Source organism: Schistocerca nitens, chromosome 4 (genome assembly GCF_023898315.1).
Source record: "Schistocerca nitens isolate TAMUIC-IGC-003100 chromosome 4, iqSchNite1.1, whole genome shotgun sequence".
NCBI classification, from domain to species: Eukaryota; Metazoa; Arthropoda; class Insecta; order Orthoptera; family Acrididae; genus Schistocerca; species Schistocerca nitens.
Genome location: NC_064617.1, coordinates 260272522 through 260297957, shown reverse-complemented (window position 1 = coordinate 260297957; position 25436 = coordinate 260272522).

Sequence of the window (25436 nt, the reverse complement as noted above, 5' to 3'; positions counted from 1 at the left end):
GATGTCTGCTGATAGACTTCGTCCGCAGCACGTCGCTAAACGAGACCTCACACAGAATATTAAACCGCAAAACAAGTATCGGAACATATAAAAAACGTTATCCATACATACATAACAGAACTTCGTGTACTACTGAATACATTTTCGTACCCCTCTTTAATGCCGTCATTTTCAGTGCAAACACAGTCCTTCGCTTTAACCACTGTAATGCATAAACAGCAAATTACTGGTAAATTGAATTCACCATGTAAATCACACACATTAAATAGACCACAACTCTTACAGACATGATGAAGAAACAACGACTTATTTCATGTACGAAATGTAAGTTACACAGATATAATTAAATTGTACGATTGCACTTTCTAGCTGCGAGAAAGAATTTTACGCTGCTAGTGTAACTGGTATACAATCAGATACTATTAATTATTTTTCTTGAGGAATACTAACACCATTATTCTGACTCTGTCAGAGTTAACTTAGAAGTTGGTTGCTTTTTAGACATGAAAACCAAACAGGTGGCTGGAAGGATAATCTCTTTGGGTCCGATAAGGTTTACCTTGTCACATCGCAATGAAGAAAACTCCTTGCTGCCGTCGAGATGCTGCTGCTTTTTTAAAAATGACTAGACCACAGCGAGACGGTAGTTACTATCTTCTCAATTAGAGAAGAAATCCAAATAAATTTCCGCGGCTGCTCCATGGTGTCGTCTCGTGGCTGAACACATTGTAAAATTCTTTATAACTGTTTCCTAATGGGATGCGGGAGTGGACAATCTCGGATAAGACTGTAAACAGAATTTGCGCTTTCAGTAATGATGATTGCTTAGCAATGAATTGAAATGGTACATTACCCATTTATTGATTTTCCCGTATAGAAAGTCTAGCTTTGGTCCTTACACTTACGCTCACATTTGAAACAGTTCTCAGTTCGACACATGAAACAATACTTGTCTGCGTCTTCTGGCACCTCAGTTTTTACAACGAGTAAAATTCCTAGTGTCTTTTATGTTGAATGTAGTGCTGATAATAATATCAGTATGCTACTCAAAGAAACAGCGGTGTACTCTCGTTCACTTGGTGTCATTGATTCTGGCTCTAGCTTTTTGTAGGTATTGTCTGCATCTTCTCCTCGACGTTTTCCTGAGGCGGTCTTGAAATAAATCATCTCTCTTGTACTTGTGCTTTGCTTCAAGGCACTACACACTTGCGAAATCCTCTTCTGCGTCGCCTTCGGAGACAAATCTTCTCGAAATTTTGGTACGTCAGCGCAGCAATAGTGGAACAATCACTTTCCAGAATAATCTGCGTTCTTCACTTTTCTTCAGATAAACTGTTGCGTTCCCTGTCTCAGCACACTGAAAATTTCCAAACTTATTCACTTCCTACCGCTTATCTGCCTTCCACCAAATAATTAATTTCCACAAATTATCAGACATGCCACATCCGTCCATCGTAACACCCGAGTTCCGCTATACACTACTGCTCATCAATTGTTACTTCCGTGCTGACACTTTTTTATTTTACACAGATGCAATGTTTCCTACCGGGCTAAAGCTTCCAAAGACATATAATTTACACAGTCACATATAATTACATTGAAAGAAGAACATTAACAGTATATAAACGCTTTTTTACATGTTCATATACATAAGTCACGAAACAAATAAAAATAAAAAATAGTAGATACCACTTTAGTATACTTTTCAGCAAGATATGAGGTGAGAAGGCAGAAAATATCCTCGTTATAGCTAGCGATAATGTTAATTAATTTTAAGTATTATTTGATTAATGACTTTACGCGTGTTGTGAGGGCGAAAGAGGAATACGATTCGCTGCTCATAATTGCAATGAATTCAGGAGTTAGTAGTTTTCGTCAAGACGCTTGTTTGTCTCGTTGGAAGGGTCCATCGTGCATGAATACACAAGAGAGGCGCCGTAGATTCGGTTCTGGCATTTAGAAGTCAGGTGTCTCACAACTTAGCTCATGTAAGGAACCTGCCCAAAACTAAAAATGAGCACTGCCAGGATGGCTACGAAAATTTGTTTCCTCTGGACAGCCGGCCATTTTCTTTGATACCCTCACTGGGATCGTAGTTTTGCCGCCGTCAAGATGCCCTCACGTGGCTGGTATAGTCAGTCTCCAGAGCACACGCTCCTGTCATTCAGGTATCAGGCAGAAACAATTTAACTGCGTCCTAGAGACAGCAGAAGGATCGATAAGAGATTGTCGGTTAGTAGGAGAAACAGTTAATGATCTTGTTGCTCGCTAGATGCTACAATTAGATCATCCGAAATTACGATGGCATCTAGTAATCATGATCACAGTCCGCCCACAGACTCATCTATGCCGCCACCAAGGTGATTTGCAGCGCTCTACTGCAAAGTGATATCATTACACAGTACCTCCTTCGCTCCATCTAAATTATGTGTTTTATTTCTTCATTTTGTGTTCTCTGTTTACTTGCGTATGTGATTTTTCTTGACTGACGGAGCATTGTTGACGGATCCAGCAATAGCGTTCTTGTATCCAGAGACTTTTCCCTCCTATAGTGCGCGACAAAAAAAGTATTACTTTTTCGAATCAGAGTAACTACACTATTGGGCATTAAAATTGTTACACCACGAAGATGACGTGCTACAGACGCGAAATTTAACCGACAGGAAGAAGATGCTGTGATATGCAAATGATTAGCTTTTCAGAGCATTCACACAAGGTTAGCGCCGGTGGCGACACCTACAACGTGCTGGCGGCGTTGCTTGGTGAGACGTTGTTGTGATACCTCGTGTAAGGAGGAGAAACGCGTACCATCACGTTTCCGACTTTGATAAAGATCGGATTGTAGCCTATCGCGATTGCGGTTTATCGCAACGCGACATTGCTGTTGGTCGAGATCCAGTGACTGTTAGCAGAATATGGAATCGGTGAGTTCAGGAGGGTAATACGGAATGCCGTGCTGGATCCCAACGGCCTCGTATCACTACCAGTCGAGATGATATCTTATCCGCATGGCTGTAACGGATCGTGCAGCCACGTCTCGATCCCTGAGTCAACAGATGGGGTCGTTTGCAAGACAACAACCATCTGCACGAATAGTTCGACGACGTTTGCAGCAACATGGACTATCAGCTCGGAGACCATGGCTGCGGTTACCCTTGACGCTGCATCACAGACAGGAGCGCCTGCGAAGGTGTACTCGACGACGAACCGGAGTGCAAGAATGGCGAAACGTCGTTTTTTCGGATGAATCCAGGTTCTGTTTACAGCATCCTGATGGTCGCATCCGTTTTGGCGACATCGCGGTGAACGCACATTGGAAGCGTGTATTCGTCATCGCCATACTGGCACATCACGCGGCGTGATGGTATGGGGTGCCATTAGTTACACGTCTCGGTGACCTCTTGTTTGCATTGACGGCACTCTGAACAGTGGACGTTACATTTCAGATGTGTTGCGCCCCGTGGCTCTACCCTTCATTCTATCCCTGCGAAACCCTACATTTCAGCAGAATAATGCACGACCGCATGTTATAGATACTGTACGAGCCTTTCTGGATACAGAAAATGTTCGACTGCTGCCCTGGCCAGCACATTCTCCAGATCTCTGGCCAATGGTGGCCGAGCAACTGGCTCATCACAATACGCCAATCACTGCTCTTGATGAACTGTGGTATCGTGCTTGAGCTGCATGGGCAGCTGTACCTGTACAGGCCATCCAAGCTGTGTTTGACTCAATGCCTAGGCGTATCAAAGCCATTATTACGACCAGTGGTGGTTGTTCTTGGTACTGGTTTCTCAAGATCTATGCACCCAAATTGCGTGAAAATGTAATCACAAGTCAGTTCAAAATGGTTCAAATGGCTCTGAGCACTATGGGACTTAACTTCTCAGGTCATCTGTCCCCTAGAACTTAGAACTACTTAAACCTAACTAATCTAAGGACATCACACACATCCATGCCCGAGGCAAGATTCGAACCTGCGACCGTAGAGGTCGCGCGGCTCCAGACTGTAGAGCCTTGAACCGCTTGGCCACCACGGCCGGCACATGTCAGTTCTAGTATAATATATTTGTCCAATGAATACCCGTTTATCATCTCCATTTCTTCTTGGTGTAGCAATTTCAATGGCCAATAGTGTATTTCCCATTGTGATACGTAAGTTTGAAATTTGGCTCAAAGGTGCCCACAACCTTCCTCTGTAATGAAGGTAAAGAGTTGCGCCCTGCGACGTCACCTTCAGGCTCGGCGACGCTCCAAACAGCGAAGTGTCACGCGTGAGAAGGAGGCCACAGATCAGGAGTTCATGTGAGATGGTGAGATGTAAGGGGGGTCCATGTGAGATGTAATCTGCCCAACACCGTCGTGGACGTGTGACACGATGGGACGGTCGCCACATCCCTTCGTTACCCCTCATGTGGGTAACTTCCCCTTTGCCGGTAGAAGAGCCGCGAGGTACCACTCACGAGAACATGGCTAGTACCATGACGCGATTTCCCAGAAACTTCGCTCTGTAGAAGAGGGGCCAAAATAAGCGAACAAGTGTCTCGACTTATCCGTGGATACTCGACCGTTTCTGAGGAAACGACTCCCAGATTTTGTACTTTATATGTCTTTTAGTTAAAGGCGCTGCAGCCTGGAACCGCAAGACCGCTACGGTCGCAGGTTCGAATCCTGCCTCGGGCATGGATGTTTGTGATGTCCTTAGGTTAGTTAGGTTTAACTAGTTCTAAGTTCTAGGGGACTAATGACCTCAGCAGTTGAGTCGCATAGTGCTCAGAGCCATTTGAACCATTTTTTTGTCTTTTAGTGAGTAAGTAGTTCCAACTGAAGCGGTGGCAAAGCGGCTAGCGTAGCGGCTTCACACTATTGCGCCTCGTGTTCGAAACCTGATTGTGAATTTTTATGTATGTATCTCATCCATATATCCATCTCCATAGAAGATGTTTTCTAATGTGTATTGAAATACAGTTGTTCTTATTCGTCTGCTAATTGTATGATGAATTAATTAAATCGAAAAAGGGCAATAATTCAATGTAAAAATAATTTGAAATTGTTTTTGGTCAAATTCCTGTGCTGTATCTTTATTCATAATCAATTGCAAGAGCCAGTTTTCGGAAAAGTGATCCATCTAATTTTGTTATGCCATATTCGTGCATTACTGTTAATAATATCGATTTATGTGGCAGAGATATGGTTTGTTATTAAATTTACATCGCTCATGAAAAGATATTAATATTTTACGTAAAATTTTGGATTGCCTTTTGTTCTGAATCATCTATCACCTATAATATAAATTTTGTCAAATTCCTCGCCGTTTTTTTATTTCTCTGTTGTGTATGTTTTTTTAAATGTTATTTGGAATTCTTTCCCGTATGTGTGTAGGTTTTTATTAATTCTGAGATGTTCATATAGCTTCCTTTTTCGGCAGTATGACGAACTGACGAAGCTTATGTCTCTTGCATAGTGTCGATTTTCTCGAAGATGTATACTAAATGTAGGGAGTTGGTTTTTCGTTTTGTTTATGTGTTCTTTGTATCTTTTGTAAATTTTCGTTTTGTTTGTCTACCCCAGAGCACGTCACAGTCACTGCATTCAGTTTTGTAGATTCCTGAAATTTCACATTTTTCGTCTTTGTCTGTTGTGTGTATTACATTCGTTCCTGGTATGCCTTTTGTACAATATATTGTGGCTGCAGAACAGCTTGCACGTGAAATGCGTGTATTTGTTCAATAAATCTGAGCAACTGTTCAATTGAAATGGTCCGTGTCATAAACTTTATGTAGGAAATCTTTGTGTAAGTTACCTAATAGAACGGCTGACACAGTGGCTCCATTTCGGGATTTTTGCCGGTGCAAATGAGGCGAGTAGATCGGCAAACGCCTCTCTGAGCTGGCAGTTAACGACGGCGGACAATTCAGCAAGAACAGATGGGCAGGGTGGACGAAAATGTTTCCAGTGTGTCGAGCGACTTAGTCTGGGCAGCATGTTATTAATAGTGGAAATAAGAAGACAGTCACATACATTAAAATAGCCAGCATGCAACAACAAGACGCGTATGTTCTTTCAAAATATCTCCATTTACATCTACACTGTATGAGCCACCTGACGGTGTATGGTGAAAGGTACTTGTGGTATCACTAACTGATCCCCTTTCCCTGTTCCTTTTGCGAGTGGCGAGAGAAAAGGATGATTGACGGCAAACATCCGTATTACGTCGAATTTCTTGTATTTTCTCCTTGCGGTCATTTCGCGAGACGTATGCGAGAGAAAATAATACGTTTCCCGACTCTTCCCGGCACGTAACCTCTGGAAATTTTGATGGTTAGCTTCTCCTTGACGCACAATGCCTCTCTTGCAGCTTCTGAGTCAGTATTGAGTATTTCAGAGACGCTCTTTGTCGAAGTTAACGATCTCGTGACGAAACGCAGTGGTCTTTATCAGATTTTCTCTATTTCTTCTATTAGTCCACTCTGATATGGGTAGCAGACTATTGAGCAGTTCTCAAGAATCCGTGGAACAAGTGTTTTGAAAGTGACATCTTTCGTGAATCGATTACACTTGCTTAACATTCTTCACATGAATCTGACTTCTCGCCTTGTTTTTATAGGAGTAGTGTTCTAAAATTAATGCAACGCTTTTTCCTCGGCAAAATTCGACTGAAAAAAATATGCAGAATTTGTTGCGGGACATCGTGGAATATTCCAGCTTCAGCCTCAACTTTCATGAAGTTCCGATAGGTGGCATCGCTCTACGTAGCCTTCAAAATGACATCTGTAACACAGGTGCGTTCCAAGCAGAGAGCTGTCATAGAGTTTCTTTTAGCGGCAAACCAGTACTCGTTCCACATCATTACGAAATATCGTATTCATGATCCATAGAACTAGTATTAATCTAATCTAATCTAGACATTCATAAGCACTTGCGGAATGCCTGCGGAGACCTGGCAGTGAACAAAACCACGATGTGTCGTTCGGAGCGGCGTCTGTCATCATCACAAATGGTTCAAATGGCTCTGAGCACTATGGGACTTTACATCTGAGGTCATCAGTCCCCTAGACTCAGGACTACTTAAACCTAACTAACCTAAGGACATCACACACATCCATGCCCGAGGCAGGATTCGAACCTGCGACCGTAGCAGCAGCGCGGTTCCGGACTGAAGCGCCTAGAACCGCTCGGCCACAGCGGCCGGCTCATCATCGCAACAAGGTCGCACAAACCTATCCGATCTCCCGTGTGCCAGTCGGTCGCACACAGCTGTCACTCCTGCAGCGTTGATACGTGCGTATACTCTCATTCGAGGCGATCGACGCCTCACTGCACAACTGGACGTCACTGTGGGTAGTGCTGACAGACTCTTAACACCAGGTGGGGTACTCAAAGCCGTGTGCCCGTTGGATTCCTCGCCGCTCGAGGAGAAGTAGGCATGGATCGTTTAGTGTTGAATAGCGACGCAATTTCTGTGTTACATCGTCAATGTGAGGGTGCGAGGGACACAGTAAACTGGCAGTGGTGCATCGGAAAGAGCAATGAAATACAATCTGTGCCGAATCGCTTGTGCGTTACGAGGCTTATCGTGACAATTTTGTATCGAAAATCGTCACAGACAATGGACTGCTCCTCCTCATCCACCCACACAGCCCGAATCTCGCTCCTTCTGACCTCCATCTGTCTGGCCCAATGAAGGACGCACTCCACAGGAAACAATAAGTGGATGATGAAGAGGTTATTGACGCAGCAAGACGTTGGCTCCGATGTCGACTATTAGAGTGATACAATGCGGACATACAGGCCCTCCCAGTAAGCTGGCGTAATGTCGTCCCACTGAACGGAGATTACGTTGAAAAATAGAGTTTCGTAGCTAATAGATGGTTGGTTGGTTGATTCGGGGAAGGGAACTAGACAGCGGGTCATTGGTCCCATCGAATTAGGAAAGGATGGGGTGGGAAAGGATTCAAAGGAATCATCCCGGCAATTGCCTGGAGCGATTTAGGGAAATCACAGTAAATCACGGGCTTGAACCGTTGTCCTCCCGATGCGAGTTCAGTGTACTAACCATTGCGCCACCTTGGTAGGTATAGTCAATAGAGTGGGGAATAATGTGTTGCATTTGATTCCTGAATGAAACCAACCTGCTTTCAGAAAAAATGGTGTTCCATTACTTATTGAAGACCCCTCGTACATATATCTTTTTGTGGTTGCTACCCTTTAGGTCATTTAGCACAGTTACTCATAGGTATCTTACGGTAGTTACTCTTTCCAGACTTTGTCTCCAATGGTGTAATAGTACAAAAGTAGATTTCTTCACCCATTTTTGCTACTACACTAGATTTATTTATATTCAGGGTAAACGGCCAGTACGTACACCAAACATCTTTCCGATGTTTGCTACACTTTTTTGGTGTTTCTACCCTCTTATAGGCAACCATAATCCGCGAACAGCCTCATATAGTTTCCGACGTTATACATTACACAATGAAGGGCCAAAGAAACTGGTGTAGGCATGTGTATTCAAATACAGATATATGAAAAGAGGCAGAATACAGCGCTGCGGTCGGAAACGCCTATATAAGACAACAAGTATCTGACGCAATTGTTAGCTCGGTTATTACTGCTACAATGGCTGATTATTAAGATTTAAGTGAGTTTGAACGTAGTCAACCTACTAACTATGGGACACAGCATCTCTAAGGTAGCGATGAAGTGGGGATATTCCCGTACGACCATTTCACGAGTGTACCACGAATACCGAGATCCGGTAAAACATCAAATCTCCGACAGCGCTGCGGCCGGAAAAGGATCCTACAAGAACGGGACCAACGACGACTGAAGAGAATCGTTTAACGGGACAGAAATGCAACCATTCCGAAAATTGCTGCAGATTTCAACGCTGGGCCATCAACAAGTGTCAGCATGCGAACCACTCAACGAAACATCATCGATATGGGCTTTCGGTGCCAAAGGCCCAGTCGTGTACCCTTGAGGACTTCACGAAACAAAGCTTTACGCTTCGCCTGTGCCCGGCAACACTTACTTCGGGCTGATGATGACTGGAAATGTTGCCTGGTCGGATGAGTCTCGTTTCAAATCGTATCGAGCGGATGGACATGTACGGCTATGGAGACAACCTCATGAATCCATTGACCCTGCATGTCAGCAGGAGATTGTCCAAGCTGGTGGAGGCTCTGTAATGGTGTGGGGCGTGTGCAGTTGGAGTTATAGGGGACCCCTGATACGTCTAGGTACGACTCTGACAGGTCACACGTACGTAAGCATACTGTCTGCTCACCTGCATCCATTCATGTCCATTGTGCATTCCGACGGACTTGGTCAATTCCAGCAGGACAGTGCGACGCCCCACACGTCCAGAATTCCTACAGATTGGCTCCAGGAACACTCTTTTGAGTTTAAACACTTCCGCTGGCCTCCAAACTCCCCAGACGTGAACATTATTGAGCATATCTGTGATGCCGTTCTGTGATGCTGTTCAGAAGAGCTCTCCAGCCCCTTCTACTCTTACGGATTTGTGGACAGCTCTGCACGATTAATGGTGTCAGTTCCCTCCAGCACTACTTCAGACGTTTGTCAAGTTCATGCCACGTCGTGTTGCAGCACTTCTGCGTGCTCGCGGGGATCACACATGATACGAGGGCTATCCACAAAGTACATTACGTTTTGGAATTAAAAATAAATAAAGTATTGGAAATTTTTTTTATTATATACAGATGAAAGCCACACTTAAATACTACTTTTCTACATAGTTGCCATTTAAATTAAGGCACTTATCGTAGTGATGGACGAGCTTCGAAATTCCTTCGTCGTAAAATTCGTCCGCCTGCATAGTGACTGCCGAACTTGTCGAAAAAGTCGATGCCACGGTCCGTGAAAACCGTAATTTCACAATAACGGAACTCTCTATGAGTTTTCCACAAATTGCACGAAGTTTGTTGCACGAAATCACTACCGAAAAGCTTGGTTACCACAAGTTTTGTGCAAGATGGATACCAAAAATCTTGACAGAGAATCACAAAAATCAGCGAATGGCTGCAGCGTTAACGTTTTTGGACGCTTACGAGAAAGATGGCGACTCATTACTCGATCGCATCGTTACTGATGACGAAACGTGGGTTAAGCATGTGAACTGGGAGACAAAATTGCAGTCAATGCGGTGGGGGCACACAAATTCCCCCCAAAAACCCAAGAAATGCATGCAGACAATGTCGGCAAGGAAGGTGATGGCGACTGTCTTTTGGGACAGAAAAGGTGTGATTTTTGTAGATTTCCTGGAAAGAGGCACTACAATAAACTCTCAAAGGTATTGCCACACTCTGCACAACCTCCGAAGAGCAATACAAAACCAGCGCAGGGCGAAGTTGGGCTCAAACATCTTGCTGATTCACGACAACGCACGGGCCCACACCGCAAATGCCACTCGTGAAGTTCTCGAATCTTTTAAGTGGGAGTTGTTTCCTCATCCGCCGTACAGTCCAGACCTGGCACCGAGCGACTTCCACTTATTCCCAGCAATGAAGAAGTGGTTGGCTATGCAGCGTTTTGATGACGACGCACAGCTTCAAGAAGAGGTAACCACGTGGGTGAAGGCGCAGGCGGCCGAATTTTACGACGAAGGAATTTCCAAGCTCGTCCATCGCTACGATAAGTGCCTTAATTTAAATGACAACTATGTAGAAAAGAAGTATTTAAGTGTGGCTTTCATCTGTATATAATAAAAAAAATTTCCAATACTTTATTTATTTTTAATTCCAAAACGTAATGTACTTTGTGGATAGCCCTCGTATTAGGCAGGTGTACCAGTTTCTTTGCCTGTTCAGTGTATGGGTAATTTTGTTCAGTTGACATGTCCATATCGTAATACTTGTCGTTAATACCGTATGGACTATGCAGCCAAGTAAGCTAAGCTAAAGATGACAGGACATTACTCTTGTGCAGACTGACCCTAACACGTGATGCAAGTACAGGGTGTTTCAAAAATGACCGGTATATTTGAAACGGCAATAAAAACTAAACGAGCAGCGATAGAAATACACCGTTTGTTGCAATATGCTTGGAACAACAGTACATTTTCAGGCAGACAAACTTTCGAAATTACAGTAGTTACAATTTTCAACAACAGATGGCGCTGCGGTCTGGGAAACTCTATAGTACGATATGTTCCACATATCCACCATGCGTAGCAATAATATGGCGTAGTCTCCGAATGAAATTACACGAAACCTTTGACAACGTGTCTGGCGGAATGGCTTCACATGCAGATGAGATGTACTGCTTCAGCTGTTCAATTGTTTCTGGATTCTGGCGGTACACCTGGTCTTTCAAGTGTCCCCACAGAAAGAAGTCACAGGGGTTCATGTCTGGCGAATAGGGGGGCCAATCCACGCCGCCTCCTGTATGTTTCGGATAGCCCAAAGCAATCACACGATCATCGAAATATTCATTCAGGAAATTAAAGACGTCGGCCGTGCGATGTGGCCGGGCACCATCTTGCATAAACCACGAGGTGTTCGCAGTGTCGTCTAAGGCAGTTTGTACCGCCACAAATTCACGAAGAATGTCCAGACAGCGTGATGCAGTAATCGTTTTGGATCTGAAAAATGGGCCAATGATTCCTTTGGACGACATGGCGGCCCAGACCAGTACTTTTTGAGGATGCAGGGACGATGGGACTGCAACATGGGGCTTTTCGGTTCCCCATATGCGCCAGTTCTGTTTATTGACGAAGCCGTCCAGGTAAAAATAAGCTTCGTCAGTAAACCAAATGCTGCCCACATGCATATCGCCGTCATCAATCCTGTGCACTATATCGTTAGCGAATGTCTCTCGTGCAGCAATGGTAGCGGCGCTGAGGGGTTGCCGCGTTTGAATTTTGTATGGATAGAGGTGTAAACTCTGGCGCATGAGACGATACGTGGATGTTGGCGTCATTTGGACCGCAGCTGCAACACGGCGAACGGAAACCCGAGGCCGCTGTTGGATCACCTGCTGCACTAGCTGCGCGTTGCCCTCTGTGGTTGCCGTACGCGGTCGCCCTACCTTTCCAGCACATTCATCCGTCACGTTCCCAGTCCGTTGAAATTTTTCAAACAGATCCTTTATTGTATCGCTTTTTGGTCCTTTGGTTACATTAAACCTCCGTTGAAAACTTCGTCTTGTTGCAACAACACTGTGTTCTAGGCGGTGGAATTCCAACACCAGACAAATCCTCTGTTCTAAGGAATAAACCATGTTGTCTACAGCACACGTGCACGTTGTGAACAGCACACGCTTACAGCAGAAAGACGACGTACAGAATGGCGCACCCACAGACTGCGTTGTCTTCTATATCTTTCACATCACTTGCAGCGCCATCTGTTGTTGAAAATTGTAACTACTGTACTGTTGTCCCAAGCATATTTGAACAAACGGTGTATTTCTATCGCTGCTCGTTTAGTTTTTATTGCCGTTTCAAATATACCGGTCATTTTCGGAACACCCTGTATAAGGTTATCCACAAAGTAAGTTCCAATCGGTAGCGAAATGAAACCACTGTGAAAATCCGATAAAGATTTGAACAAATGTTTTGGGCAGTGTCTCCAGTATGACTGTCAATCGCGTCACTTCGCTCTTTTCAGTTCTGAGTGCACAGTGAGTGCGAAAAGATGTATAGGAAATAGCCAAGTATGAGGGCTGGTGAGAGATTTCTTCTGGTGTCATGGAGTCGACATAACACAACTGTCAGGCAGTTTCTTTACGATGACAATTCTCGGTCGCACGCTGCAGGGGTAATGAAGATGCTGCTGCACCGTTTTCAATGGGAAGTGTTTGTTCACTCACAATACAGCCCGTGATTGGCTGCCCCTGAGTTTCATCTCTGCTCACAGGAAGCGCTGGCTTTGAAGTTAACGAACCGTAGACTAGCGTATTGGTGGAAAGCCCAGACTGCTAGTTCCCTAACACAGAGCTCCATCTCCCACAACAGTGGCCCAGAACTGGGAATCCTCTTTCCATCAATATCCGGTCGCTTCTTACTGAACTAAATGCTCTCTATGACCTTTCTGTGGGTCCACTTATGTACGCTTCGGTGGTCCACGCCTTGGTTACAGCTTCGTCTGGAGCTATCGCAAGGCCCAAAAGACTCAGTTCCAGCTGAGGCCCTCCGCTGGCTATTTTTCTCTCTTCTTAGTGAGTTCCAGGGCTCAAATAATCTACACCGAAGGATCAATGGTCGACGGTCTTGTTGGCTTCGCTTACGCTCACGTTGGATGTACTGAACAGCGCTTCTTGCCATATGGCTGCAGTATTTTCGCTGTGGAGTTGGTAGTCATGTATCGCGCTCTTCAGCATATCCGCTCCTGGGCCGGTGACTCCTTTGTCATCTGTTGTGACTCCTTAAGCAGCCTACAAGCTCTCGACCAATGCTTCCCTCGCCATACTTTAGTAATGACTATCCTAGGGTCTTTTTATGCCCTTGGCAATAGTGGACGTTCAGTGACCTTCATTTGGACCCCAGGACATGTTAGGATTCTGGGCAATGAACTTCCTGACAGCCTGTCCAAACAGGCTACCGGTAAACCAACTCTGGAGATCGGCCTGCCAGAGACTGATCTCCGATCGGTCTTCCGCCGTAAAGTTTTCGCGATTTGGTATACTGAATGGCGCACCCTCAGTGCACCAAATTAACTACATGTTATCAAGGAGACAATGAATGTGTCGTGGTCACCCATGCTAGTCACTTGGATTTGGCCAACTCCGCATCGGCCATACCTGGCTAACACATGTTCACCTCTTCCGTTCCAAGGACCCACCTTGGTGTCGCTGTGGCTCCCATATGACGGTCGTCCACATCTTGTTGGACTGTCCAATTTTAGTTGCCCTGTGGCGGACTTTAACCTTGCCGCCACTCTACCAACGGTGTTGGGATACAATGCCTCAATGACTGACGTTGTACATTTTACTCTTGAGGGGTGTTTTTATCACACAATCTAAGGGTGGGCATCTGGCTTTCTCTCTCAGGATCCGCCCTACCTCCATTGCAACTCTTCCTCTCCCGTTGCCCGCATCTCGTGGTCGTGCGGTAGCGTTCTCGCTTCCCACGCCCGGGTTCCCGGGTTCGATTCCCGGCGGGGTCAGGGATTTTCTCTGCCTCGTGATGGCTGGGTGTTGTGTGATGTCCTTAGGTTAGTTAGGTTTAAGTAGTTCTAAGTTCTAGGGGACTGATGACCATAGCTGTTAAGTCCCATAGTGCTCAGAGCCATTTGAACCTCTCCCGTTATTTGCTGTTTGTTCGGCTTGGTGTTCGTCTTTTCCCTATATGTGTTCCCTTAGCCTTATCTTTCCAGCTTGAGATTTTAGTATATTGGAGGGTGGCTGGCTAATCCTTTTTTATTTTAGCGATCAGCCAGCCCAGGCCATCTCCTATATCATTTTAATACCTTCCATTACTTTTTCCTATTAGTGTACTTTTACACTTTCTGTTAGCTTCTGTAGTTTTGTCTTTCAATGTGATTCGACGGTAGTTTTACTTTCCCCGACTCCTTATTGGACTGATAACCCCATAGTTTGGTCCCGTTACTCCCCAAACCAAACAAACAATGACGAGAGTATTGGAAAATTGACATAACGTCACGACAAATATCTCAGTGAGAGAGACGACTACGTTCAGAGGTAGCTGGAAGGTGTAGCTAACTGTCGGAAAAAATCATTTTTGATTTTCAAAGCGGTTCCATTTCGCGAGCGAACGGAACTTACTTTCCGAACAGCCCTCGTACTCTGAAGGAAAGTCACGTGAGTGTGCAGTTGGTGACTGTGTCGTAGCCGGGATCCAGCAGACGACAGCGCAGGGCGACAGCCAGTGTCAGGGGTAGCCGCCCGGCCACGTCAGCGCCATCGCAGGGCCGGCCGTTCGCTGCGGAATAAATGATCGCGGCTAATTGCGCCGTTTCCGGCTCTCGGCCAGAATAATCTGGTTAGCGCCGCGGGTTCTCTGATGAGCTACGCTGCCCCTGTAGCGGACCGAGTCCTCGGCGGGGGAAAGCGCTGCCGTTTCGGGCGTCACCAGCGCTGGAAAATCCATTAAATGGACGATGTCCAGCCCGGGACACTTCCAGCCACTCTGGGGACTTTGTTTCTCCAGACCAGAGATAGGTACGCATTTCAGGCTTCTGTGCTCAAACAACCTTGTCGATTTCTAAGAAAAGTATGTGTTGCAAATGTCATTGTTTATAGGTTTCCGTGCCCCAAACTGTAGAAACGGAATCTTTATGCACTAAAGAGCCAAAGAAACTAGTACAACTCCCTAATATCGTGTAGGTCCCCCGCGAGCACGCAGAAGTGCCGCAACACGACGTGGCATGGACTCGACTAATATCTGAAGTAGTGCTAGAGGGAACTGACACCATGAATCCTGCAGGGCTGTCCATAAATTCGTAAAAGTACGAGGGCCTGGAGATCTCTTCTGAACAGCACGTTGCAAGGCATCCCAGATATGCTCAATAATGTTCATGTCTGGAGAGTTTGGTGGCCAGCGGAGGTGTTTAAACTCAGAAGAGTGTTCCTGAAGCCACTCTACAGCAATTCTGGACGTGTGGGTATCGCATTGTCCTGCTGAAATTGCCCGAGTCGTCGGAATGTACAATGGACACGAATGGATGCAGGTGATCAGACAGGATGCTTACGTACGTGTCGCCTGTCAGAGACGTATCTAGACGTATCTGGGGTCCAATTTTACTCCAGCTGCACGCGTCCCACACCATTACAGAGCCTCCACCAACTTGAGCAGTCTCCAAGTGACATGCAGGATCCGTGGATTCATGAGTTTGTTTCCATACCCGTACACGTCCATCCGCTCGATACAATTTGAAACGAGACTCGTCCAACCAGGCAACATGTTTCCGGTCCTCAACAGTCAAATGTCGGTGTTGACGAGCCCAGGCGAGGCCTAAAGCTCTGTATCGTGCAGTAATCAAGGGTACGCGAATGGGCTTTCGGCTCCGAAAGCCCATATCGATGAAGTTTCGTTGAATGGTTCGCACACTAACACTGGTTGATGTCCCAGCATCGAAATCTGCACTAGATTGCGGAAGGGTTGCACTTCTGTCAAGTTGAACGATTCTCTTCAGTCGTCATTGGTCCCGTTCTTGCAGTATCTTTTTCCGGGCGCAGCGATGTCGGAGATGTGATGTTTTAGCGGATTCCTGATATTCATGATACATTCTTGAAATGGTCGTCCGGGAAAATCACCATTTCATCGCTGTCTCGGAGATGCTGTGCCCATGGCTCGTGCGCCGACTATAACGTCACGTTCAAACTCACTTAAATGTTAATAACCTGCCATTGTAGCAGCAGTAATCGATCTACGAGGCGTGTTATTTAAGTAAGTACCGTTTTGAAATTAAAAAAACACTTGCTAAGATATCTAAATAATTTTAGTTTTACATGAAAGCCTGTACCTTAATCTACGCACTGACGCCATTACTGTCTGATTCTTCTCTGTTTGCGTTGTGTATTGAGTGTTCACGATGCCTCCGATAATCGTGAGTCCCGCCGAATGTGAAGTACGGGCTGTTATAAGATTTCTTAGTGCTAAAAGCCTAAAAGCCATCGATATTCATCGTGAGATCTGTGCAGTTTACGGAGAAGACATTATGAATTATGGAACGGTAAGAAGGTGGGTGAGAGCATTTAAAGATGGCCGCACAAATGTGCATGATGAACAACGGAGTGGACGTCCTTTGGTCGTTAATGAAAGTTTGGTGCAAGAAGTGGACAATAAGGTGAGAGGGGCTTTACGATTTCCTCCTTGCGGGATGACTTTCCTAATGTTTCGCGTAGTGTTTTGTATCGCATTGTGACCGAGCACTTGAATTACCGAAAATTGTGCGCACGTTGGGTACCGAAAGTGTGCACAAAACCAAACGTTTAGACAGTGCATTGACTTTCCTTGAGCGGTACCACAACAACAGTGATGATTTCTTAAGCCAAATTGTTACGGGCGATGAAACATGGGTGGCCTACGTCACACCAGAATCAAAGCAACAATCCATGGAAGTTGAGCAAGGGCATCGTTTTGCTGCAAGACAATGCCCGTCCGCATGTGGCGAATTAGACCAAAGATCTCATCACATCTTTTCGATGGGAAACTCTAGATCATCCTCCGTACAGCCCCTATCTTGCGCCCAGTGACTACCATCTGTTCCTGCACTTGAAGAAACACCTGGGCGGTCAGCGTCTTCAAGACGATGACGAAGTCAAAACAGTGGTGATGCAGTGATTAACAAGTCAGGCGGCAGACTTCTATGAGGAGGGTGGTCGAAAACTGGTACAACGTTATGACAAGTGCCACAATATTGACGAAAATTACGTAGAAAAGTAGATTAAGGTACAGGCATTCATGTAAAAATAAAATTATTGACATATCTTACCACGTCTTTTTTTAATTTCAAAACGGTACTTACTTTAAAAAAACACCCCTCGTACATATAAAAAAATGTTACGCATCACCCTGATTCCCAGAACTTCTGAAGATAGACGTTGACTGTGGACATTGTATCACAGTCACAGTCCCTTTGACTGTTCAGAGATGTCACTAAACCCGCCCAAAGATGTAAACAACTATGCATGAGCGGCGCCTATTAGACGGAGGGGGTCCGACAGCTGATCAGTTGCAGTCATTCCACCAGGAAGGCGGTACACGGCTCATGTTGTCTGTAGTTCAAACATGGTTGCTCGTTAACAAGAATAGAGAAAGGGCTGGTTTTATTCCCGAAAATAGTCATCTGAAACGCTGAACTGTGTAACGGAGCGGACAAAGTAAACGAGATATCCAGAAAATATTGAAATCGGATAATGGACGGAGGCTGGTATAAAGTGATCCACCAGACTTGCCGACGTAGAAGAGGTACAATAATCCATTTGTAAAAAGACAGGAAGGAAGAGAGTCGGCGGAATTCCACCGCCAGGGTAGCGCCAGAGAAAACCTGTGGCTTCCGGCAACTGAAGAGTATGAACAAATTCGAAAATTCAAACAAAATCAAAATCAAATCAATACACAGTACAAAAGTGAAATCCGGGAAGTACAAGATCAGTTGGCACAAGTAATACAAAAATTACATATTTCAGAGAACACTCGCGCTCCAGTACGGGAAGAGGGACATAGAAATACGGAACAACCACAAAATAATAACACAGGACACTTCGGAAATTATGAAACAAATTGGCAAGGTACACCGAATTTTGAGATGGAACCGCCGAAACGACGTAACAATGACCGATATGCGACTCGCCGACACGATGATTTTGACTATAAGCTGTTCATTACTACACGTAAATTCAAAACATTTAAGAATTCCGGCAACGACATTCATCCACAAGCATGGCTTCACCAATTCTCTCATTGTTTTCCTCCCAACTGGTCACTAGAGCACAGATAAGAATTTATGTGTGGCTATTTAGAGAATGAACCAGCTGTAAGAATGCGATCGGTCATTCACGTTTGCCACAGAGAAGGAGAATTTTATCATGCCTTCTTCTCAGCATATTGGTCTCAAGCTACACAAGACCGAGTAAAACATAGCATGATAATGATGAAACATTTCGAACAATCTGTATTCTCCAGTCTTGTGAAATATTTTGAAGACCTGTTGCACAAGAATCAGTACCTTTCAAACCCATACAGCCCCTCAGAACTCATCCGCATTTGCTTAATCAAATTGCCTGAACATTTACGACATATTATTTTGGCAGGACGTTGCAAAGACGACATTGAAGCTTTTCAGTGTCTCTTACAAGAATTAGAAATTGACACTGACAACCGCGGAACGCGAAAACAGGAACACAACAAATGCAGATCACATCCGTCGCAAATCCGCGATGAAAGAAACAATAACTGGACACGACAAGGCTATTCTTACAACGCAAATCGTGAACAAAACAGACACCAACCATATGACAACCACTGGCAAAGTAATAGTTACAGAGAAAGATCGCATATCCGTAGTTATGGATGTGACAGAGACAATCATAGAAACAGACAATATGGCAACCAGAAGTAATATTATCACGGGAGGCAGAATAACTTCAGACACAACGGTCCACCGTGCAGTGATAATTCAGGGAGAAATTCTCCACCACTTAACCGACAAGAAAGAAACTACAGGAACTACCGACATGACGACAGACGAAATAATCATAACTACAGACCTGAATTTCATCAGAACTGGCGGGATTCAAACAGAGCAGGGCCCTCTCGGCAAGGAGAATTTGTAGAAGTTAGGTCTCCTAATCCTAATATCGACGCGCGCCAACAAAGAAACAAACAATGACTCGCACCGGCAGGCAGCCACGTGCGCCGGCTGGGCTTGAGAAAAATAACATAAGCTAACCTTGAGAAAAATTCCAGTGTTCCTTACCGACGTAGCCACTTGCGTTGAAACTGAAACTCTGCGTACTAGGAAGAGTAAAAGATTGCACCACATTTCACATGTAAAAGTGTTTATTGAGAGATAATATGCTTTTTAACTTAGTCTTTGCTATAAAATTTTTCACTTCACGTTACTAGTATGCTTTGTCAGACTTAGAAACTGTTAACATGCAACAATGTTTTGAAGTTCACTATCCAGTCTAGAACCTAGGGAACATACACTCCTGGAAATGGAAAAAAGAACACATTGACACCGGTGTGTCAGACCCACCATACTTGCTCCGGACACTGCGAGAGGGCTGTACAAGCAATGATCACACGCATGGCACAGCGGACACACCAGGAACCGCGGTGTTGGCCGTCGAATGGCGCTAGCTGCGCAGCATTTGTGCACCGCCGCCGTCAGTGTCAGCCAGTTTGCCGTGGCATACGGAGCTCCATCGCAGTCTTTAACACTGGTAGCATGCCGCGACAGCGTGGACGTGAACCGTATGTGCAGTTGACGGACTTTGAGCGAGGGCGTATAGTGGGCATGCGGGAGGCCGGGTGGACGTACCGCCGAATTGCTCAACACGTGGGGCGTGAGGTCTCCACAGTACATCGATGTTGTCGCCAGTGGTCGGCGGAAGGTGCACGTGCCCGTCGACCTGGGACCGGACCGCAGCGACGCACGGATGCACGCCAAGACCGTAGGATCCTACGCAGTGCCGTAGGGGACCGCACCGCCACTTCCCAGCAAATTAGGGACACTGTTGCTCCTGGGGTATCGGCGAGGACCATTCGCAACCGTCTCCATGAAGCTGGGCTACGGTCCCGCACACCTTTAGGCCGTCTTCCGCTCACGCCCCAACATCGTGCAGCCCGCCTCCAGTGGTGTCGCGACAGGCGTGAATGGAGGGACGAATGGAGACGTGTCGTCTTCAGCGACGAGAGTCGCTTCTGCCTTGGTGCCAATGATGGTCGTATGCGTGTTTGGCGCCGTGCAGGTGAGCGCCACAATCAGGACTGCATACGACCGAGGCACACAGGGCCAACACCTGGCATCGTGGTGTGGGGAGCTATCTACTACACTGGCCGTACACCACTGGTGATCGTCGAGGGGACACTGAATAGTGCACGGTACATCCAAACCGTCATCGAACCCATCGTTCTACCATTCCTAGACCGGCAAGGGAACTTGCTGTTCCAACAGGACAATGCACGTCCGCATGTATCCCGTGCCACCCAACGTGCTCTAGAAGGTGTAAGTCAACTACCCTGGCCAGCAAGATCTCCGGATCTGTCCCCCATTGAGCATGTTTGGGACTGGATGAAGCGTCGTCTCACGCGGTCTGCACGTCCAGCACGAACGCTGGTCCAACTGAGGCGCCAGGTGGAAATGGCATGGCAAGCCGTTCCACAGGACTACATTCAGCATCTCTACGATCGTCTCCATGGGAGAATAGCAGCCTGCATTGCTGCGAAAGGTGGATATACTATGTACTAGTGCCGACATTGTGCATGCTCTGTTGCCTGTGTGTATGTGCCTGTGGTTCTGTCAGTGTGATCATGTGATGTATCTGACCCCAGGAATGTGTCAATAAAGTTTCCCCTTCCTGGGACAATGAATTCACGGTGTTCTTATTTCAATTTCCAGGAGTGTATTTAAACAGAAATTACGAATGCATTGTTATAGTGAACAGACGACACAGTGGTGTTATGTGTACATTCTTGCTTGTTAGTTGCACAATTACGTAACGAATATACGGCTTACATACTTAGAACATATACAGGTACTGCTAATGAGATTTTAATGCATCATTTTGGTTTAGTTGAAAATACATTCTTTATTTGAAGTACTTTCTGTGAGATTAAAGATGACTTGGTATTTGGTTTCTTTGACAGCTACTCGATTGTATCACGACGCTACTAATGTGTGACACAATTTACATTGTTGCTTTTGCGTTGTATATGTTTTATATCTGCACAGTTTTTCTGTATTATTCTGGAAACAAAAAACATATTTTAGTAGTAACTTTTGTGGTATAGCTACAATGAGATAGCCTTTTCCGTAGCACAGCAATACGTTACAGCACACTACTTTCTTCATCACGGCAATAAGCATAATAACTACGATATCTATACGCAAAGCATTTCACTTTTGTTTATGAGGAGGTGAGTACATTGACTTCAGCAGAACTTTGCTTACAGAGGACGATAACTACGACACTTCCACAGAATTATCTTACAGCAAGACGCACATTTGGCGCTACAGGACACGCATTTAAGTGATTAATTTTGTACTTCAAACATTTATTTTTTAAGGTTTTTGAATTACAAAGAAAGTTTTCCGTGATACATTTCATTCCATTGCTGTAATCTGTAACACCTGAGGGTATAATTACATTAATCCTCAGGGTGGTACACGCTTACTTTCTGTACCATGTGTTTGGCAAGCACAAGGAGCCCTAGCTAATATGGTATTTGCTTATACAACTTTACATTTCGATACCATATTTCTCTAACACATAAATTACACAGCTATCTGATCATTTAACTGAGAGACAAACATTTTTTTAGTACATCAGTGACACATGTTTACGCAATTACACAATTGGATAAATTCATACTTATGAAATTGTATGTTATCTGTACTTTGTGAACTGTTCATATTTTTTCGGAACCATTGTGATGCTATGAGAGCTTTGAATGATGTATTTGATATGGGATCCTGATTTTTTAAGTACGTTTCAGGTAGATGACACTATTGAAATGAGCAGAGAATTTTTTTAGGTTTTTAAATTATTGCAGAAAGCTACAACGTTTTTGAGATTTGACTGAGGTGTTATGATGTTATTTTTACGACGACGATGTGTATTATGCTGCTGAGGTATGTTTATGATCAATAAGCTGATGCTATATGAGGAATTTGATTGTGCTATGTATTTGTTATGATGAAATATTGAAGAAGTGTCGACGAATATGTATATGTGTAATAAAGTAAGGAATAATGAGTAGTGGTTAGGGACTCTGGTTTGTGAGAAACGTTGTTGGAAACCAAGAATCGTACTTTAAGAGTTATGAAATGTATGTAAATGCGTGAATGTATTACAATGCCTACGAAAATTTTTAGGACACTGTTATATTAATAGGATTTTGTTTCTACACATGTGTAACATGAACCACTTGTATGAATATCAAGAACTCAGATGGCAACCCAGTTCTAAGCAAAGAAGGGAAGGCAGAAAGGTGGAAGGAGTATATAGAGGGTTTATACAAGGGCGATGTACTTGAGGACAATATTATGGAAATGGAAGAGGATGTAGATGAAGACGAAATGGGACAAAAGATACTGCGTGAAGAGTTTGACAGAGCACTGAAAGACCTGAGTCGAAACAAGGCCCCAGGAGTAGACAACATTCCATTAGAACTACTGATGGCCTTGGGAGAGCCAGTCATGTCAGAACTCTACCATCTGGTGAGTAAGATGTATGAGACAGGCGAAATACCCTCAGACTTCAAGAAGAATATAATAATTCCAATCCCAAAGAAAGCTGGTGTTGACAGATGTGAAATTTACTGAACTATCAGTTTAATAAGTCACAGCTGCAAAATACTAACGCGAATTCTTTACAGACGAATGGAAAAACTGGTAGAAGTGGACCTTGGGGAAGATCAGTTTGGATTCCGTAGAAATGGTGGAACACGTGAGGCAATACTAACCTTACAACTTATCTTAGAAGAAAGATTAATAAAAGGCAAACCTACGTTTCTAGCATTTGTAGACTTAGAGAAAGCTTTTGACAATGTTAACTGGAATACTCTCTTTCAAATTCTGAAGGTGGCAGGGATAAAATACAGGGAGCGAAAGGCTATTTACAATTTGTACAGAAACCAGATGGCAGTTATAAGAGTCGAGGGGCATGAAAGGGAAGCAGTGGTTGGGAAAGGAGTGACACAGGGTTGTAGCCTCTCCCCGATGTTATTCAATCTCTATATTGAGCAAGCAGTAAAGGAAACAAAAGAAAAATTCGGAATAGGTATTAAAATCCATGGAGAAGAAGTAAAAACTTTGAGGTTCGCCGATTACATTGTAATTCTGTCAGAGACAGCAAAGGACTTGGAAGAGCAGTTGAACGGAATGTACAGTGTCTTGAAAGGAGGATATAAGATGAACATCAAAAAAGCAAAACGAGGATAATGGAATGTAGTCAAATTAAATCGAGTGATGCTGAGGGAATTAGATTAGGAAATGAGACACTTAAAGTAGCAAAGGAGTTTTGCTATTTAGGGAGTAAAATAACTGATGATGGTCGAAGTAGAGAGGATATAAAATGTAGACTGGCAATGGCAAGGAAATCGTTTCTGAAGAAGAGAAATTTGTTAACATCGAGTATAGATTTAAGTGTCAGGATGTCGTTTCTGAAAGTATTTGTATGGAGTGTAGCCATGTATGGAAGTGAAACATGGACGATAACTAGTTTGGACAAGAAGAGAATAGAAGCTTTCGAAATGTGGTGCTACAGAAGAATGCTGAAGATAAGGTGGATAGATCACGTAGCTAATGAGGAGGTATTGAATAGGATTCGGGAGAAGAGAAGTTTGTGGCACAACTTGACTAGAAGAAGGGATCGGTTAGTAGGACATGTTTTGAGGCATCAAGGGATCACAAATTTAGCATTGGAGGGCAGCGTGGAGGGTAAAAATCGTAGAGGGAGACCAAGAGATGAATACACTAAGCATATTCAGAAGGATGTAGGTTGCAGTAGGTACATTGAGATCAAGAAGCTTGCACAGGATGGAGCAGGATGGAGAGCTGCATCAAACCAGTCTCAGGACTGAAGACCACAACAACAACAACATGTGTAACGCAATTTCTTGACCTGTGAAACTTTTTATATGAGACTGTCACTGTATTGAAACGTCCCCTTTGAACAATTATACATGACTGTGCTTAAACTGACACACAATATTTTTTAGCGCAACGCAATCTGACTTTCAATAATCCCTACAAAAGAATGGCCCTGACTAACATTAACCTATACCTTTCACAAATCACTTACCTCACAAAAATCTTCGTTACTCGAACTACTGCAATACAGCGAGCGCCACTACTGCCAGATAAATAAAAGATTCTAACTACGGAAGGCACTAACTACTGATAGGCATAGTTAGCAAATGAAAGATTTTAATAGAGAACAAACAATGTATTTACCTTAATAGTCATAATATATATAGCAGTTCATGATATCCAGTCTTACAAATTTCAAAACTCCGCCATCTCTCTCCCCACATCCACCACTGCTGGCGGCTCACCTCCAACTGCACAATGCTATGCGCTGTTAACAGCCAACAGCCCAACACTACAATGGCGAATATTACAACAATGCCACCCAGCCACAGACTGCACACAGCACAGCCAGTGATTTTCATATAGAGCGCTACATGGCGTTACCAATATAAGAACCTAAACAGCCTACTTACATAGCCCCCATGCTCCCCAAAAAAAATTTTACAAATTGTTTTGGGCATTGGCCAATACATATTTGTTGAAATTTTTGCACAATTACAATAACAGATAAATCAAATGCACACACTTATTGATACAATGTTGGTCAAAAGCTAAAATTTTCTCACAGTCCATAAAGACAGTCCTGTTCGTTCATCACAGAAAAATAGCAGTGTTATTCTTAAAGTCTGAGCAGTAAAAGAAAATGCACACAGAAGTAGTGGATTTCCATGCAGTCTTGAAGAAGTAGTGTTGTCCTTCTAACGGAAAGACAATGCTGACTCTTGACATGCATGCAGGTAATGGGCCACATCAGAGCAAACCCACAGCAGAGTCAGTCGAAGTTTTGAAGAATATTGGTAGGTAGGTCATCACAGAGCAGACCCACTGCAGTCCTGGTAGAGATTATTGTATTGGTGGGCCATCAGAGATGCAGACCCACTGCGGTCCTTGTAGAAATTATGGTATTGGTGGGCCTTCAAAGATGCAGACCCACTGTAGTCCTTGAAGAGACGGCCAGGAACCATCTGTTGC